Consider the following 10,324-nt stretch of genomic DNA (forward strand, 5'->3'; position numbering starts at 1 on the left):
TTAGGTGGCTCAGTGGTTAGAACATTGACCTTGAAGTCAGAAGGACCTGAATTCAAATTTGACCTCAGACTCTTGATACATACTACTTATGTGACCTTGGGCAAATCACTTAACCCCATTGCCCCCCCCCCAAAAAAGCCCAAAAAAGAAACATTTTTACCTTTGTATTATAATGTGATATTGTCAAACCCTTAGAATCTGCAGATACTGATTACATGTGGCACATTGGTTTGAAACTTTTACCTGGAAACCTGAAATCAAATGAGAGGCCAAGTGGTATATGTGTAGATGACAGAATATTACACTCAGTGTCAGGGAGATATGGATCCCTAATCCTATCTCACACTCTAACTAAGCCCATGCAAGTTGCTTAGTTTTCTTGGCCTTAGTTTCCTCATCTGTAAAACATTAGAAGTGGATTTGATGATTTCTAAGACCCCCTTCCATCTCTAAATTTCTGTATGTAGTTAGATTTGGAAAGAAGAATCTTGAGGTAGAATTGTGGGGCGGGGGTGGAGGAAAAAGCCTCCAAAGGTTCTGAAAGTATGAAATATCATGTATTAACCAAATGGCCTTTTACATGGGTACCCAGAATATATTTGGGAAAGCCAAAACATCAAAAATTAAAGTCTTGCCTTAGATCTGTAATTAATAAACCCAGTTAACTGGATTTAGTGAACTGGGCGTGGTTTGCTAACACTGCTGTCAGTGAATATGAATTAGGGGAAAACTTCAGTCTCCTATATGATGACAACACCTAAATGTCTTTCACATGTTTTAAGATTACATAAAATTTTATATGTAAAATATAAAGTTCTCATTAATCGTTATTTCTTATTCTTATACATTGTGAACATTTTTGTACAAACATATATTCTGATGATTCTTTCCACTCTGGGACATGCTTAATTCCCAACTAATTAGATTCATTTTTATCATCCATATTCTATTAATGTAATATATAATATGAATGTGGCAATATTGGAGATATCCAGTATAAACTAGTTAGATGAAAAAAATTTCTGGGGAAATAACATGGAGAAATAAGAGGGTGTCATTGATATTGTACAGGACTTGGAGGTCGAAAAGCCTGGGCTCAAATTCTACTTTTGATTCTGATTAGCAGTGTGACCATGGGCAAGTAAGTCATTTAACCTTTTAGCTTCAATTTCCTCATCTGTGAAATGGGGATAATAAGACTTTTAATACCTCACTTACACACACTGAGAAGTCCTGTTGAGATAATATTTGTAAAATACATAGGAAACACTAAAGAACTTTGCTAAATGTCAGTTATTGTTAAGAACACCCTACTCCAGCTCCAACATCCAGCCAAGGTGACCTCCTAGAGTCTATGCAATCTGATGCTTCACTTGGTTAATTCAGAGTAAGTGTGTGGTATTCTTGAACTAAATCAGATCCCTAGGTTCATGTATCCTAGACAATGTTGGATCTGTGAGCTTGAGTTCTAGGTGCTTTATGAAGTGGATACAGGATTTCCTATCCTATACCAGACTCCTTGTCCTTCTGCACTGCAAAGTTGAATGAAGGTCAGGAAAGGCCAAAGACTACACAATCTCTCATTGGATTCTGTCAGTTTCTGTGCCTCACTTTCTAATAATTTGACTCATTTGTTCAAAGACTTATTTGGACTCTTTATCCCTAGCTTATTTTAAAATAGGTTTGTGTTTCCTGATACTAGGTTGCAATGATATATTAGATAGAGGTACATTTGTAGTAGGTTGCTAAGTTAGAACCCCAGACCTGGAATCATGAAGACCTGAGTTCAAATATAGCCTCACATAGTTATTAGTTGTGTGACCCTAGGTAAGTCCCTTGACAACTCCATCTTCCTCATTTTCCTCATCTGTAAAATGTGGATAATAACATCTGCTTCACAGGGATCAAATGAAATAATTCTTGTAAGCAATTGGAACAGTTAGTGATTAATGAATCCTTGTTCCTTCCCCCCTTCCCCTTCTTCCATCTACAAGTGCCAGGTTTCACGTGATTTCTACTTTACCATGCTGGTATACCCTTCCTTCCTAATCTCCTTTCTTTAGTTTCCAGTTACTGGACCCATCTATCATCATGTATATCTTGTGATAGGCATCTTTCTGTTTTTGTTTTTGATTTTTAGTTACTCATGAGAGAATGAGAATATATAGAACGTTAGATTTAGAACATGGATCTGAAGAAGCTGAGTCCAATTTTCTTCCTTCATCTTACAAATAAGGAAACAGGCAGACAGAGGTCAAGTAACTTTCCACAGTTGCACAGCTAGTAAGTATTTGAATCAGGATTTGAATAGAGATCCAAGACCAATGATCCACTATGCCAATTGTTAAATGTCTCTGAGATACTGTTTTATCATTTGTTAATTCATAGCTACAGTTATTATATGATAAATAATCCTGAAACCAAAAGACTTTGTGTATCTTGTGGCATTAATTGAGTCTTGGAATGTTTAACCAAGATTGTTACTTTAATTTTTACTTTAATAAACACCCAGACTAATCTTTATAGCCAAAGTGCTACAAAAATCCATTAAAGTAGAGATAATCCTTTTTTACAACAGTGAAACAAAGAAATATTTTCCAATGAAATAAAAAATATTTATATACAGATGTGTTCTATGAGGCACTATTTGTCTATAATTTATAGGAACATTTTCTGTAATTATATTACAAAAAAATCATAATTTTTGTTATTACATTTTGTTTTCATACTTTGTGCTTAAAGATATCCCTCAGCCCATGATCCAGAGCTCCAAGTTTACAAGGATTGGGGGTTCAGAATTGGAACCATTTCTCAAACTGACTCATGCCTCTGGGACTATCAGCACATATAAATATGGAACAGCAAAAAAAAAAAAAAAGAACTAAATAGTAATGCTAGTAGTTGTTTTAGAATACTGTGAAATTTCTTAATAAAGCAAATACGTTGATGAAAATTTCTGAACAAATGCATTTAATTAGAGCAGTCCTTATCAGTAGGCTTCTCAAGAATTCCTTGAGATATACTCCCCAATAATTCACAGATCTGCCTGGCCCTTGGCATCCTTCCCTGACTCAAGAGAAAAATTTAGGAAATAGCTTTCAAATATTTATAGGCCAAGTGGATGGATAGCAGATAATATCAGAAAGCACAGTAAGGAGGCATGTTGCAAGAACAAGGAAAACAAAAATTCTTTATATAATCCTCCTTAAAAATGTGGGCATGTGGCCAGAAATGGGGAACTTGGTGACCAAGTTCTATTAGGCAATAGTGAGAAAAGAGAGGGGCTGCTTGCTTGGAAGATTTCCTCTCCTGCTTTGCATGCATGCTTGACCACCTACACCACTCCCTCCACTCAGCTGAATCTGAGCCAATTTCTTAGACAAAGAAGGATGTTCAGCTCAGGGGCAGCCAGAGAGCTCTGCCCTAGGATTGACTCATCATCCCAGGGCAGTATTTTATAGAAAACATTTCATAGAAAAACAGTGATGTGACTTTTAAAAACAAGATAGGTAAGACAAGACAGGTCAGGCAGGGCATTTTTAAAGTAATTCATTAGAATTCTGGTTTTCAGGAATTGGATAACATATGTTACAATAGGCATTCTTATGGTTTTTCAATCATTTTCAGTCATGTCCGACTTCATGATCTTTTAGGGGGGTTTCTTGGCAAAGATACCACAGTGATTTGCCATTTCCTTCTTCAGTTCATTTGACAGATGAGAAAACTGAGACAAACAGGGTTAGATGACTTGCCCAGGGTCACAAAGCTAGTATCTGAGTCCAAATTTCAACTCGGGAACGAGTTGTCTTGACTCCATAGGAAGTCATATTTATATACTCCAGTGCAATCCTTGGGATAAAAATAAAGGAACATTTTTCTTCTTTACCAAGTAGTATAATATCTAACTATTATCATAACTCATTTCATTTTGGTTTCTTATTTATTTGTACTTAATATATCCCTCAATAGCCTATGGCTCAAAGTTCCAGGTCTGCAAGGATTGGATTAAGTCTTAGAACCATCTCTCAAAAGTCTCTTTGGCTCATGCCCCTAGAAGTTTCATCATTGTATTCCTATTCTGAGTGACCCCTAAGGACAATAGAATTTACCTCATTTTTAACTCTCCACAAAAAATGGATAAAGATCCCAAGTTCTGATTCAAATATAGAAGTTGTACTTTATAATTACAATAACAAAAATGTGCTAGCAAAAAAAATTATCCTGCAACCTATGAACAGTGAAACCAACTAACCCTAACCCTCATGAAAGTTCCCACTTCCTCTTTAGTCCTCTTGACTTAGATCACTATTCAAGGCTTGAGGCTCTCCAACAATAAACCAGATTTGAGATAATGAGTTGTAGTAATAAGAATGGCATCCGTGTGAGGGGAGAGAAGAGTTATATGATGCTGTGAAGGTAGAAATGACCAGACTTGAAAACAAGACTTGATGTAGGGGATGGGATCATTCAGTTGCCAAGAGAAGAGAGTTTGGGGAAAAGATGAGTTCAAAGTTTATTTTGACATTTACTAAGTACTTAATGGGAAGTTAAGTTAACTGCTATCTTCAGTTGCCTCATGAGTAAATTAGGAGTCATCATAACTATAGAACCTGCCTTTCAGGACTGTAAAGCTCAAATAAGATAGGTACAGAAATACTTTGCATAACTTAAAATCCTATGTATAAGTCAAATATTATAGTCTAATTTGTATTTTATTCATAGTATTGTAGCTACTAAGAGACAGCAGTAATATACTGGATAGAGTGGATAGAGAACTGGTCTAAGAGTCAGGAAGATCTCATTTCTTTTTTTTTCTTTTTTTCTTTTAAGATTTTTCAAGGCAATGGGGTTAAGTGGCTTGCCCAAGGCCACACTACTAGGTAATTATTAAGTGTCTGATGTCAGATTTGAACTCAGGTACTCCTGACTCCAACTGGTGCTCTATCCACTGTGCTACCTAGAAGTTCTCATTTCAAATCCTGCTTCAGACATTTCCTGTTGGTGTAAACCTGGGAAAGAGTCATTTAACCTCTTAGTGCTTCAGGTAACTTTAGTTTCTATTTGCAAAGAAGGTACTGACTTGCATTGATAGAATAGTTTCCTCAGCCATAATTTCTTTATATCAGTGAAAATATAGATCCAACTCTATGCTATTTAATTGACAAATCCCCTATTCCCATTTGTTATAAATATTTGTTCAAATTTCTCTGATGATATACTTCTTTGGGGCAAGAGTTACCTTATTTATTTTTGTATTTCTTTCCATATTTAACACATTTGGGTGCATATTAGTAAGTTTGATGAATATTTTTCTCCATAACTCTGAGATCTCCCCTAACTAGTGCCATCTAGATCTCAAACTGAATTGATTTAAAGACTACTATAATTTGGCATATGCATTCCTAAAAGAGCTTAAAAGGTTAAGATTATGGAATCAAATCACCATTAGAGAGAAGAATATTCAGGAGTCATAAATAGTTGACTAACATATGTGCAAGCAAGACTTGTTTGATCTGGAAACAATCACTATGCCTCTTTTGGGCTCAGTTTCCTTATCTTTAAAATGAGTTCATTGGACCACATGTTAAATCCTATATTCCCAGCTAACCCAATTTACCACAAACAGATATTTAACTATCCCTTTTAGTTAAGCAGAGAATATATTGGTGCATTTTAGGAGTGTAAAGGCAAAGCTACTTTCTCCAATTTATTTATTTTCTTAGCCTCATATAAATGTTACAATTAGTAAACCAAGAGAATTTATATCTAATGCATAATTATTGTCAATTTTGGAACTCTAACTTCTGCATGTAATTCTGTTGTTAATAACAAGTATTTTTGAACTTAAGTAAAATAATGACATGTGTATTTTGATTAATATGAAAATATCAACTCAGTCTTAGTCATTCCCTGGTAGCTAATTCAAGGTGTGTAATTTGTTTGAAAAAAATCATGTCATCTATAAATAATAGCTAATAATTATTAGCACTTTCATAATACTATAAGGTTTATGCATTTAAGCTTTATAAATATTATCTCATTTTATTATCACAATGACGCTAGGACATAGGTAGTTATTTTCTCTATCTTATAGATGACTAAATTAAGGCAGACAAGTTAAGTAATTTGTCCAGTTTTAGGAAATAAGTTTCTGAGAGTGAGCTTGAACTAAGGTCTTCCTGATTCCAGATCCAATTTTCTATCTATTTTGACACCTAAGCTACAGGCCTGAATGACTATAATGAAGGCAGAGATTTTAACTTAGACAGATAAATAATTTAATTAGATAAAGGAGACCGAAACAGGACATTGACTCATGATTATAATTTTTTCTTGTAGCATAAACATGAATAGAGTGGATAGACTACTGGACTTGGAATCAAGAAAGCTAATTCTAATCTCACTCCAAGTATTTATTTGCTGAATGACTTTGGGCAAGTCACTTAATCATTTTCTCATCTATAAAATTAAGGGGTTGGACTAAATAGCTTCCATGATCCTTTCCAACTCTTATCTATGATGTATGTGACCTAAGTTAGTGAAGCAACTAAAATATTTAGGTCAAGGAGGTTTTAACTGCTTTAGCTGTACCAGACTTTTGACAGACCCTGCATTCAAGTCTCTCTGTGGGAGCAGTAGTTTGGTTCAACATTGCATTATGATCTTTGATTTCCTCATTGCAAAGCCTATACCCTGAAAAGCAAATAAATCAGTCAGCAAACATTTTTCAGGCATTTTCTATACCAGGCACTACAGTAAATGCTGGAATACAAAGAAAGGCTAAAACAGCCCTTGTCTTCAAAGAACTCATATTTGAATGAGGAAAGTAAAATAAAGAACCCTAAACTTTTGATGAGATATTCCTTTTCCATTTGGCCAATTTTTCTTGTAAATGTACTGTTTTCTTCAGTGAACTTTTCTTAATTCTCTTGCATGACTCTCATTTCTTTTCTTTATTTTTCTTCTTCCTCTCTTTAGTTTTTTTTTAGTTGTTTTTTTTTTCAAGGCAATGGGGTTAAGTGGTTTGCCCAAGGTCACACAGCTAGGTAATTATTAAATGTCTGAGGCCAGGTTTGAACTCAGATACTCCTGACTCCAGGGCTGGTGCTCTATCCACTGTACCACCTAGCCAACCCTCTTCTTTGGTTTTGAAATTCTTTTTGAGCTCTTCCAAGAGAACTTTATGGAGTTGATACCAATTTATTAACCGCTTTGAGGTTTCACATGCAGGCATTTTGTCACTGCCTTCTAATATGGCATTTTTATCATCCCTTAATCGGAATAGTAGCTTTTTATGGTTAGCAGTTTTTTGGATTTATCCATATTATGGTTAGCAGTTTTTTGGATTTATCCATGTTATTATTTATCCATATTACACCAGCATTCCCAGGGCTTGAACTTTATCTTCTGAACTGAGGTTGGGACTCTCAGTGCTGGCTTGTTGAGCCCTGACTTGAGCTGCATTTGGCTAAGAGCCTCCTGCTGACTTTCTAATTCTCTCACGCTAAATGACATTTCCCCTTTCTACCCATATGGACAGACCTTTACTGAAGTTCCTTCATGGTATCTTGAGTTGAGAAATTGTTTCACTCTTGCTTTTGCAAGATCTCTAGTTTTAGGGTATGTTTTGAGGCTTCATTTACAGTTGGTTAGGGAAAAGCTTTGGGAGTTTCCTAGCTTCATGCTGCCATCTTGGTTTGGCCCTGGAAGTCCCAAGGAATCCTAAACTGAGAAAACTTCTTTGAGAAAACTGGTTGGACATTGCTTGGGCAGGAAAGCACTGAATGATTTAGGATTGAAGTTCAGAAAAGACAAGATGAGCCAAAGGGAGTCACCAGCTGGAGTAACTGATTTGAAATCTTTTCTTAATGCCTTATTGATGGGGTGATGATGATGACTTATTTGACCTCCACAAGGGTCAGTAAATACTGTCCTGTTGCCATAGACTATATACACACAGACTTCCACACATAAACTTATATACACATATACATCATCCCTGTTTCGATTATATATAAACATATACATATAAACACATATGTACACACACACACACACACACACACACACACACACACACATACTGGAGCAGGTAGGTGGTGAATTAGAAAGTATGCTGTGTCTGGAGTCAGAAAGACTCATTTTCCTGAGTTCAAATGTGAACTCCAACACTCACTAGCTGTGTGCCCCTGGGCAAGTCATTTAATCTTGCTTGCTTCAGTTTCCTCATCTGTAAAATGAGCTGGAGAAGGAAATGAAAAACCACTCCAATATCTCTGCCAAGAAAATACAAAAAAAGTCAGACACAAATGGACACAACTGAACAACATACACACACATACATGAGTGGTGTTTGTATGTGTGTGTGTATATATTCATGTTTGTATACACATATGTAATAGAACATTAAACAACAGCAGCAAACTTATTTTCAGGAAAGCAATAGCTGCCTATAATAAAGGTACAACCAGATTGAGATCAAATTGTTGAATAATTGAACCTTATGAAGAAATGGTCATGGTGTTACAATAATAGGTCAGGAATTTGCCTTTTTCCTTAATGAAAATTATGTAGTGCAACTTTAGCTCCTCATGATTCCAGAACAGGGAAGTTGCTGTATAAGATCCAGGATATCAAAATCCCAGGAAAAGGAGCAAAGAGGAAAGAGAGATTGCATGGAGAACTGACAAAGTTTAGAATTTGGGAAGCCCAGGATATTTTGGACAACTGTGATCAGGGAAACACACTGCAGACAAAAGCTTCCAAAAACTGGCTGCCAGATATGTGTGTGAACAAGAGTTGGGGTTGAATCCTCATGACCCAGAGTTAAACAAATTGTAAGCTACCTCTTACTTAGGAAATTAGTAGATGCACATTCTGAAGTCATCAAAAACACACTGATAGGAAACAGGTAAGTAAGTGATATTTTCCCTATTCACTGATATGCTGAGAGATGGTTTCCTCACCCTGGGAGATTCCTATGGTATTCTCAATTTGGGGAGATGAATGAAGTAAGAGTACAGCAATTTATCTGTGAGGCAGAGGATGACTTTACAATTTGATATTTTCTATTACTTATATTTTATTTCCTATCTTAGTTACCTTTGCTATTTCTTCTTTGATCTGAAGTCTCATGTTGTACAGGATGGGGACTATAGCAAGGAGTTTCAGCCTTGTTTGAGATCTATGTGTGCTAGTGTCATGAGAAGTTTCAGACATTTTTTAAAAAATTAGTTCAGTATTCTAAAGTCATTCCTGTAGGAAGAAGATTTTCTTGATGTTTCATTTTAAAATAATTAACCATATAAAGTTTTGTAAGGGAGATGTCAGTAATGGACATGATTTACAAAAACTATTGTGAAAATTTAAGTAGAAATCAGAGTAGAAATGCTTTTACCAATATAGTGACTTCTGAGTTCAGTTCTTATGGCATATATAGTGTGTTGCTAATTTCATTCTCTGTGAAAAGAGTCTGGGAAGAGTCTTGAGAACATAAGCAAGTTTTTGTAACTATTTCTAACTGTTTCTAGACCACTTACTATGTGACAAAGAGGAACCTCTTTGATAGTCTGCTGCTACATTTCTGGAACTAGACATGCATTCCCTGTCTCTTGGTTTGATTTCTTTTTCGGGTGACTTCTTCTTACTTAATAGCATCCAGTAAGAGAAAAGAGAGAATGATATAAGAGGATGTCTTGGGCCTTCTCTATCTGAGGGAAGAATGTGTAACCTCATTTCTGTCTGGACATTTGTTATTTTGCTTTAAATAAAGGAGATTAGAGAAGGAGATTATGTTCCTGTGAGTTATGAAAGGTCAGGTGAGTGACCAAAGTATAATAGTCTAGGAGTTAAAGTCACGCAGGTTTTGCAGCTCATTATGTAAGTTTATCATTCTAAGAAGTTGGGGCAGTTGACAATAGGAACCTCAAGCAATAATGATCTTGCTGCATTTGGATGTGAACTTGAGGACCAATTACATCAGAATCTGGGCTAAGTCTAGTCAGAGATCAAGATCCCAAGAACCCAAGAAGGTAGTAGAGAGGAGAGTGTTCCCTGAAATGTTGGAAGAGAAATTTTTGTATTTCTCTTTCCCATAGCTTTGAAATAATTATTTCTTTACAAAAGTTAGTTGATATTGATTGGGTAAATGAAACTGTTAATTAGCTGTTAGCAGTGGGGACACCACACTAAAATGATGGCTTTAAAGAAGAAATACCCCTAGAACCTAAGAGGGAAATGTAGCTGACCTTGCTCTGTGATGTTGAGCCTGGTTTATTCATTATATTATGCTAAGTGTTCTAAAACTTCATCCAGGGCCATCTCC

The sequence above is a fragment of the Macrotis lagotis genome, chromosome X, assembly GCF_037893015.1.
Source record: "Macrotis lagotis isolate mMagLag1 chromosome X, bilby.v1.9.chrom.fasta, whole genome shotgun sequence".
In the NCBI taxonomy this organism is placed as follows: domain Eukaryota; kingdom Metazoa; phylum Chordata; class Mammalia; order Peramelemorphia; family Peramelidae; genus Macrotis; species Macrotis lagotis.